The sequence below is a fragment of the Danio rerio genome, chromosome 1 (assembly GCF_052040795.2).
Source record: "Danio rerio strain M-AB ecotype USA chromosome 1, GRCz13ab, whole genome shotgun sequence".
NCBI classification, from domain to species: Eukaryota; Metazoa; Chordata; class Actinopteri; order Cypriniformes; family Danionidae; genus Danio; species Danio rerio.
In genome coordinates, this window is record NC_141021.1 from 23,766,904 (window position 1) to 23,777,331 (window position 10,428).

The 10,428-nt window shown below is 37.7% G+C and overlaps 1 long non-coding RNA gene across 1 annotated transcript; it reads left to right on the forward strand.

The window, feature by feature from the left end:
- The first annotated feature begins 40 nt into the window (after window positions 1-40).
- On the forward strand, window positions 41-9,525 carry LOC141375515 (uncharacterized). The gene is made up of 3 exons (XR_015476572.1): window positions 41-657; window positions 3,692-7,071; window positions 7,285-9,525. It is a non-coding gene; the product is annotated as an uncharacterized LOC141375515 (long non-coding RNA).
- The last annotated feature ends 903 nt before the right edge of the window (window positions 9,526-10,428 follow it).

A 10,428-nucleotide genomic window follows, 5' to 3' on the forward strand; every position in this document is an offset into this window, starting at 1 on the left:
ATCTACCCGAGCTCAAACTCCCCTCTCACCCTGCAATGGGAGGGAGCTCCGGGTTCAAGGCTCTCATGAGCTCGCGCCTCTCTCCCGGGACAGCATGTCAAACTAGCTTATTACCAATCATCAGCTAAGTGTAAACTCTTGAAATCAAGCAAAATAATCTGCTAATGGGCTAAGCAAAATAATCTTACCAAAATCGAAAAACAAGATTATTTTTCTTACCTAGCACATAAAAAAGATTGTTGTCTCAATGAAATCTCAAGAATTGTGTTGGTTCAGCTCATTTTAAGTAAGTAGTTTAAACGAGCAAAAAAATATTTTTGGAGTGTATAAGAATGTATAACATGTGTTACACAATATCATCCTCTGAATACTTCTCGTATGATTTTGCTGGGATTCTGACGTACTTTCCTATTTATTCTGGACAAAAAATATTCTCCCAAAGGGATAGCAACCTCTTGGTTTAAGTTTGTGGACATCCAACTGATTGTGCTCATAGACATCTAAAGAGAGCATTTGGATGATATGTCAATACAGCTTTTATTTCTATTACATGTTACTGCCATCATTTGTTTTGCGTTTGAATGGCAGATGGGTATTCATTTAAAATAATGAGGTCTGATGGGAAAGACCTCACAGTAGTTTCATACCTAACCAGATGTGACGGGGTGGCAGGTGGGCGGATGGAGCTAGACCTCCAATCTGACAATATTAATGATTTACCCGACTACGCCACCTTGGGAATTTCACCCAAAGAATTTAAATACACGCACCACCCATATAAAAGGCATGCACAAGTTCGTTCCACCAAATTGCAGTCAGAGACATTGGCACGGTACAAAAATAGATTTCTTTATTTACAAATCTCAAATAAAAAAACAGGATTAAAACCAATATTTCGACATTTTAAATAAATTTATGAAAGGTGCCCCAGGGCCAGAGCTCGCCAGCGTTAGGGAAAGTGGCCAAACTGTACTTCAGGCAAGTGAAAACCACTACAATCCACTGTGTAAAAAGAGAGCACCCACACGCACAAACCAGCACACAGTGATCACTACACACTGTGAGAAATTCTAAAATGTCCAATAAAATTAGCCTCCCACCCCAGGGAGCTCTGGCTCTGTCACCGGCTTTAAAGTCGGACCACTGGCCTACTGCTCACCGAAGGGAATCGGGGTTCAATCAGTCACTCAAAGGCAGATAGCACGTACATTTCAGTCAACAGCCGGCACAGCCAACAAACAGTCGCGCACCTGCATCTGGTTCTCGCAGCTTTTCCAGTCCTTACACGCGTTCTAGCGTTGGCGATTGCAGCCAAACAATTCAGGCGAAGCAACTTCCAGCCCGATCAAAACCCCTCACCGCCCTCAACAGGTGTGGGAAGTGACGAAGCGCGTTCACGGCGCCGCAACTAATCAAGTGACGCATCCCAGGTAGCAAATGCTTCCCTCTTTTTATAGCCCGTATGCCGTATTGTGATAGGACAGAGAAAAGGACCTGTAAATTAATGACACTAGGGGTCCGGGGTCCGTTCTTCGTACCTCGCTTAAATGATCTAAGATGATTTGGCAGATCCTGGATCTTTTAATCTTGATAACTGATCTCTCGCTAATTTGGTTCTTCAAACAAGTTCGCGAATCAGATTAGAATATCTGGATGAACTGATCTGAGATCGCTGCGTTTGTTGTTAAGGACAGATCTATCGATCCTAGAAATCATGATCAGCAATGCAACGATTGGCTGACGGCACAGCAGCGTAATGACATCATCTGATTAATATTCAATTATCCATGTGAGCAAAATTACATCAAATTAGCAGTAAACGGCTTGTTAAATATGACACGCAGTAACTTCACATTTGTTGTGAGCTGCAGGCTTTACACTTTCATTTGTCAAAACAAGAGTATTCATCATGTATTTCAATGCAAATCAATGTATTTAGTTCTTCATTTAGAAAAGATTTTCTTTATTATAGTAGCCGTTTTTTAATCGGTGTAAATGGTTGTTTCCAAAAGCATTTTGATATTGGTAAAGGCGTCTGCAACTTTTGTGAAGCATCACTGGCATGTTAACTGTCAAAACATGTTTATGACTGCATAAATGTATTATTGCTTTTAAAAAAAAGTCACATATTGTGCATTTCTATTATACACAATTTGTACTAAATCGATCTAAAAAGTTTATATCATTAAGTTTTCTCTTTGCACCACCAGGTCTTTGTATTTTCATTTCGAGGGTGCAGATTGCATACGTTTTATTAATATGTATAACTTTATTTATTTTATTAATGAATATAACTTTTATATATAGTTAAAAAATATTTACTATTTTCCCAAGTGTATATAACTTTTACTGTAAGAAAATATCAGAGCTCGGTACATACTTTCTGTATTATCTTTGCTTGAACTGAGCCGATCTAATCCTGTTTATATGAATTGAACCTGCTCCCGATCAGGTTTGACCTAGCAGATCTGTTGCCATGACAACAACTCTCGGATCAGCTTTGAAGAACGAAACGATCCTGGATTGTGTCAAATCGTCAATATCCAAATCCAGCTAACTGAGTAATCCACGTACGAAGAACGGACCCCCGTTCTTCATACGTGGATTACTCAGTTAGCTGGATTTGGATATTGACGATTTGACACGATCCAGGATCGTTTCGTTCTTCAAAGCTGATCCGAGAGTTGTTGTCATGGCAACAGATCTGCTAGGTCAAACCTGATCGGGAGCAGGTTCAAATCATATAAACAGGATTAGATCGGCTCAGTTCAAGCAAAGATAATACAGAAAGTATGTACCGAGTTCTGATATTTCCTTACAGTAAAAGTTATATACACTTGGGAAAATAGTAAATACTTTTTAACTATATATATAGAAGTTATAGTCATTAATAAAATAAATAAAGTTATACATATTAATAAAACGTATGCAATCTGCACCCTCGAAATGAAAATACAAAGACTGCCACCTGGTGGTGCAAAGAGAAAACTTATTGATATGAACTTTTTAGATCGCTTTAGTACAAATTGTGTATAATAGAAATGCACAATATGTGACTTTTTTTAAAAGCAATAATACATTTATGCAGTCATAAACATGTTTTGACAGTTAATATGCCAGTGATGCTTCACAAAAGTTGCAGACGCCTTTACCAATATCAAAATGCTTTTGGAAACAACCAGTTATTCTTTACACCGATTAAAAAACGGTTACAAGAAAATCTTTTCTAAATGAAGAACTAAATACATTGATTTGCATTGAAATACATGATGAATACTCTTGTCTTGACAAATGAAAGTGTCAAATGAAACTGCAGCTCACAACAAATGTGAAGTTACTGCGTGTCATATTTAACAAGCCGTTTACTGCTAATTTGATGTAATTTTGCTCACATGGATAATTGAATATTAATCAGATGATGTCATTACGCTGCTGTGCCGTCAGCCAATCGTTGCATTGCTGATCATGATTTCTAGGATCGATAGATCTGTCCTTAACAACAAACGCAGCGATCTCAGATCAGTTCATCCAGACATTCTAATCTGATTCGCGAACTTGTTTGGAGAACCAAATTAGCGAGAGATCAGTTATCAAGATTAAAAGATCCAGGATCTGCCAAATCATCTTAGATCATTTAAGCGAGGTATGAAGAACGGACCCTAGGCAACTAATTACCTCTCCTGCCACACAGAAAACACATTTGTTTTTAAGGGTTCTTGGGTTGTTTAAAAGTAGAGATGTAGATATATATTCTCATGTAAGGCAAATTTTGCAGGAACTGTCATTAAGTCACACATTTAGACTGAGCACCACCCCGGAGAATCATCAGCATGATTAAGATGAGGCTTACTTTGCTAGAGCATCCATGCCCATACTTTATAAAGACTATGGGCCTACGAGTGACACTCTTGTGAATTTTATAGTCTTTGTTTATATCCCCATTCATAATTAAAATGTGCATACCAAATCAGGCATTTGAATCAAATCAGGTGCTGAAGTGTTAGTAAATGAGAATACAATGACTGATGTAAAATTAAGAAGTCTATTTTTTTCTTAATTCATGCACATATATTTATAGACAAGGAATTGTTCATGAATAAGACATTATACACACAATATAGAGGCTATTTTTAGAAACATTGTGGCATTTTTAGTTAAAAACAAATGTTTTCTAGAACACTGTTGAAAACACTCCTAGATATAACAAAATGCTTTTTCCCAAGCCAGTTTAAATGCATAGAATACTTCTTGCATTGTGTAATAGATGTTTGATTTTGTTGTTGTTTGTTTGGTTGGTCGTGCTGAGAGATTCATCTGTGCAGATTTCAATTGCTAAGTTTAGCAGTAAAAATGACTTACTAAAAGATAATTTACAAGTACTGATACATATATAATTACTGCTACTACTACTACACTGTAAAAAGTGATTGCACCAATTAGTTATCACAACTTACAAATTTGAGTTAACTAATCTGGATTGAATGTGTTGACAATTTATATCAAAGGTTTACTTGGCTGAACTTGTTAGACTTGAAAGCTCTGAGCTAAAATAGTTTATAATACTCTTTCTGAAGGTCTGAAATTTGATTATACTTGTAAAAAAAAAAGGCTTAAGTGGGTTGACAAAATATGGGTAGGTTTGGACGTTTTGAATGGCCATTTTCTCAATGTAATGTTGTGGTGTGTGTTTGTATGAGGGTCTTCTCAGTTACCTGTTTCTTGTCAGCACTGTCGCCTCACTGCAAGAAGGTCGTTGTGTGGAGTTTGCTTGTTCTCCCTGTCTTTGTGTGTGCTTCCTCCAGGTGCTTCGGTTTCCCCCAAAGACATGTGGTATTAGTGAATTGAATAAACAAAATTGGCTGTAGTGTGTGTAATTGAGAGAGTCAACTTCAATATTTAAGTTCACTAAACTTAAACCAAGCCCATTACACTTAAATTATAAAGTCCTGTCAACATCATTACAACAACTTATCTATTTAAGGGTGCTTTCACACCTATACTTTTGTCTCATTTGCCCAGTTAACGCGGTTCGTACGAAATTGTCATTTTTAAAAAGGAGGCATGGCACCTAACCCCACCCCTAAAACCAACCATCATTGGGGGATGAGCACATCGTACTAAATTGTGCGAATTAGATTGTACGAAATCATATGAATTAGCCACTAATTTAAAAAGTTATGAACTGCCGTGAGATTGTGTTGGTGAAACCACCAATTTCGCTCGCATCCGCGCCAAAACAATCGCTCCGAAAAAGCTTGAATGAGGTGGTCTTGGCTCGATTGAAACGAACTCTGGAGCGGAATGATTGTAGTGAGAAAGCGATACGAACCGAGCCTGGTTATAACACAATGTTTTATGGATATGTAATACAGTTACGGCATACGGTTATATAAAGAGAGAATTATGTGTAGGGCGGGAGCCGGGAGGTCATTCAACAGACATCCAAAATCTCCCGGAAGTTTCGAGAGTCGCACCTCTCCCTCCCGGTCCTCAAATACGTTGCGCACCCTTCTCACCCCTCCCCACCGCATCCCTCCTCGCTCTTCAGACACGTCGCGTGCACCCTGTCAAACACCAAAAAAATAACTACCATCCACCTGACAGCTGAGTGGGACTCTGCAAAATAAACCGTGAAACTCTGACCAATGTGAGGAGAGTTTACTCACACGTGACTTGTTTTAGCTCTTTTGGTCCGTTTAGAAACTTTGCCATGTGAAAGTGTACCACACCAAGTACAAAGAGCAACAATGTAACAATTTGAATCACTGTTTCGGAACAACTGAATTGATTCATAGGTGTTCATTCATTCATTCATTTTCTTTTTGGCTTAGTACCTTTATTAATATGGGGTAATTGTTAATGCACTGTTTTTCCACATTTTAGTGATAAAAGTCTTTTAAATCCCAAAAAAATCTGCTATTATTATCTTAAATAAAGCCCTATTATGCAAATTGTAATTTGTGGTTCTTTACATTTTTTTACTTTTAATGTGGCCTTGGCCTCTGAACTTGAGTAACTCTGGATCAGTGGAACACCATAAGCAGCAGAGGACACATCTATGCTGCCCTAAAAAATCAATTAGATGAAGGTTCCTCGGTGTATATGACATGATCAAAGCACTCAGTCAAGCCTTGTTGCCTTCCTATCTCCGCTTGCTGCCAGTAGTTTTTCCTCTCTCAAATGCAGTGCACTTTTTTTAAACTCATCTTAATCAAACACATCATCTTGTTAGTAGACACTCCAAGACTTGAACTTGATGGCCTGTGAAAGAAAGAGAGACACTGCTGACGTTTCTCCAGGAACATGATTGGAAAACACTACTCTGAAACTCTGATGTCTTGAGAGAGTCTGAGAGTTTGGATTCCTCTCTCTTAAGCACAGAGACACAGTAGTCAAGGCATACATTTAATGTTTAAAGAACATCAATAAAAGATGGAAAACATAGGAAAATAATCATATGAGAAAGGTGAACCATATAGAAAATGTTAATGAATTACAAAAATTATTAATTAGATCTTTTCTACTTGACGAAATGAGAGAGGGAAGTGGTGCGGTAAAATATCCTTCACAATATTGCAACTGAAATATAATGTATAAACAAAAATGTGCAAGTATGAATGGCAGAAAAGTGCATTCTACATGCTGTGATTACAGCAATTACCAAACAAAAATCCAATGTTCTAATACATTTCTGATGGACAAAATCAAGTACCATCCCTATGTCACAACAGGTAAAAAATAAAAAGTGACAACTGCTCCACATACCATAACAGTAACCATAAAATTCACAAAATATGTTTGTAAAAAAAAACTATTCTGTGTAAATTATATTCTGTGGGAAGTGGAAAACTGAATTCAATCTCCATTCATGAACTGAAACAGAGGTAATTACTAATTTTTTTCCCTCCTAGTAGGTTCTAAAATTCAATTTATAGGCTATTCTTTTTCAACAAAACACATTAGCTGTATTTTAATTGAAGATGACCAAGACAACCTCTCTATCATTATTTCCTTTATTTTAATTGACAAGCTTGACATTGAATATCACTTTAGCACTCAGAATGAAAAAAAGTTAACACACACACACACACACACACACACACACACACACACACACACACTCACTGGCCACTTTATTAGGTACACCTTACTAGTACTGGGTTGGACCCCTTTAGCCTTCAGAACTGCCTTTATACTTTGTGGCATGGATTCAACAAGGTACTGGAAATATTCCTCAGAGACTTTGGTCCATATTGACATGATAGCATCACACAGTTGCTGCAGATTTGTCAGCTGCACATCCATGATGCAAATCTCCCGTTCCATCGCATCCCAGTGGTATGGTCCTTGAGAACTCATTGTCATATCCAAAAAACCAGTCTGAGATGATTCACGCGTTATTATACGATGCTCAATTCGTTCTAATGGACCCATAGTATGCCAAGAAAATATCACCCACACCATTACACCACCACCAGCAGCCTGAACCATTAATACAAGGCAGGATGGATCCATGCTTTTATGTTTTTGATGTCAAATTCTAACCCTACTATCCGAATGTCACAGCAGAAATCGAGACTCATCAGACCAGGCAACGTTTTAAAATCTTCTATTGTCCAATTTTGGTGAGCCTATGCAAAATATAGTCTCATTTTCCTGTTCTTAGCTGACAGGAGTGGCACCTGGTGTGGTTATCTGCTGCTGTATCCCATTTGCCTCAATGTTTGATGAACCAGTCTGGCCATTCACATCTGACTTCTGGCATGAACAAGGCATTTGCGCCCACAGAACTGTCGCTCAATGGATATTTTCTCTTTTTTTTTGGACCATTCTCTGTAAACCCAAGAGATGGTTGTGCGTGAAAATATATTATTTAATATATCACATCATTATAGTAATGCACAACATGCAAAACATCTATGATGATGAATTTATAACATTTCTGTATTTTTCCAACAGACATTTGCTGTAGGCACCAGCATCTTTTTCCAAGGCTTTTTTTTTGGGGCTGATTGTGCTTATAAATGTATAAACCTAAATGTATGGTGAGCCATTCCAGCATGAAAAAAGAAATGTGGAAGAGTTGAAAGTAAAATGTTCCGATTATTGCAAAATTAGTTGATTGTTGCTTGATCTCTTTTTACAGTAATATATACAGGTACATGTATGTTGATTCATTTTTAATTTTATTTTATAGTCGTAGATATGTAAATTTAAGAAACGTAAATTAGAAAACAACAAGGTCACAAAAAAAAAAAAAACGTTGAGCCGTTAATGAGAAGAAGCTTTGTAAATTGTGAAGACTTCAAGTTGGGAACAAAATGAACTATACACAAATACATTCATAAATAAATATATAAATAAACAGTAAAATGCATACAAACAGTCAGCGGAGAGATTTTTAATCTGCACAGCGTGATGAGGCGATTTTCTGCTCCAGTTGCTGCAAAGGCACAGAGCGCAACGGTGTGGAGACATTAATAACACACGCTCTTCTCCGCCACACTACCACTAGTGTCCTGCTCAGAGAACACTCACATTACCAGCACACCTCCACACTCACATCACTTTAGTAATGCACAACATGCAAGGGTCCATGATGATGGATTTGTGACATGTCCATATTTTTCCAACAGACAACAGCTGTGGGTACCAGCATCACAGTTCATCTATATTTTTTTAATCCATTGAGGATATTTACTGATGTAACACTGATTAGTCATAGGAGAGGAATGTCTTTTTGTGCAGACACATATATGATTATGCAAATAATTATTAAAGGTCGAGTGAGCTTGCCTACAACGTGTTTCTATTTTGAATTATTTGTATTGAAAGAGGCGTCTTTAAGTTTTGAACTTTTATGTCTAAACATAAGTAACAATGAAAGCCCATAGCCTTTAAAGTTCTTGTGAAATCAAAATAATTTTTTAGGTGTTAGTATAAGGATGTTAGTCTTAAGGATATCTGTAATTTTGTGTGTGCCAAGACAGTGAAAAAATTTGCATTTAGAAAATATATGCATTCAAAGTTCGTCACTTCTGTGGAAATGTGTAAGTGATTTATTTATTTATTTATTTAACATCATCTCATACTTCAGTTTCTCGTCAAATCTTCTGAACAATCACATGTTCTTTTGTATATGATATGTCCCGCCCCCTTCAAGATGTTTCTTATTTGTTTTTGTGGAGCTGTTGACAATGACACGCTATTGGCAGCTTTTTTTTAGAATGGGAGGAGCTACTATATGTTCTGCCCCTGTCATCAGGTTTCACATATTGAACAAATTGCACATTTCAAAAAAAACATTCCATGAACTTTTTATTATAAAAGTTAAAACAGCTCAAATTGCTTGGTTGTTTGGTTAAGTGGTTGCTTACTTGGTTGGTTGCTTGGTTAGTTACTTTGGTTGGTTGTTTGGTTGGTTGGTTGGTTGGTTGGTTGGTTGGATGGTTGGTTACTTGGTTGGTTGTTGCTTGCATGCTTGGTTAGTTAGTTGGTTGGTTGGTTAGTTGGATTCTTGGTTGGTTGCTTGGTTGGTTAGTTGCTTGGTTTGTTGTTTGCTTACTTGGTTGCTTGATTGGTTAGTTGGTTGGATTCTTGGTTGGTTAGTTGCTTGGTTTGTTGTTTGCTTACTTGGTTGTTTGCTTGGTTAGTTGCTTGGTTGGTTGGTTGGTTGGTTGGTTTGTTAGTTAATTGGTTGGTTGGGTGGTTGGTTGATTGCTTATTTGGTTGGTTGGTTGGTTAGTTGGGTGGTTGGGTGATTGCTTATTTGGTTGGTTGGTTGATTGGTTGGATGGTTGGGTGGTTGATTTATTGGTTGGTTGGGTGGTTGATTCATTGGTTGCTTACTTGGTTGATTTCTTGGTTGGTTGCTTAGTTACTTGGTTGCTTGGTTTCTTGGTTGGATAGTTGCTCGGTTGCTTGCTTGCTTGCTTGGTTAGTTGGTTGGTAAGTTGGTGGGTTAGTTGGTTGGTTAGTTGCTTGGTTGGTTGGTTGGTTGGTTGGCTGATTGGTTTGTTGTTTGCTTACTTGGTTGTTTGCTTGGTTGTTTGCTTAGTTGCTTGGTTGGTTGCATGGTTGGTTGGTTGGTTGCTTGGTTGCTTGCTTGCTTGGTTAGTAGGTTAGTTGGTTGGTTAGTTGTTTGGTTGGTTGGCTGGTTGGTTTGTTGTTTGCTTACCTGGTTGTTTCCTTGGTTGTTAGCTTTTTTAGTTGCTTGATTACTTGGTTGGTTGTTTGATTGGTTGGTTGCTTTGATGCTTAGCTGGTTAGTTGCTTGCTTGCTTGATAGTTGACTGGTTAGTTGGTTGGCTGGTTGGTTGGTTGGTTGGTTGGTTATTTGGTTGTTGGTTGCTTTCTTGGTATGTTGGTTAGGTGCTTGGTTGGTTGCTAGCTTGGTTGGTTGGTTGGTTGGCTGGTTGGTTAGTTACT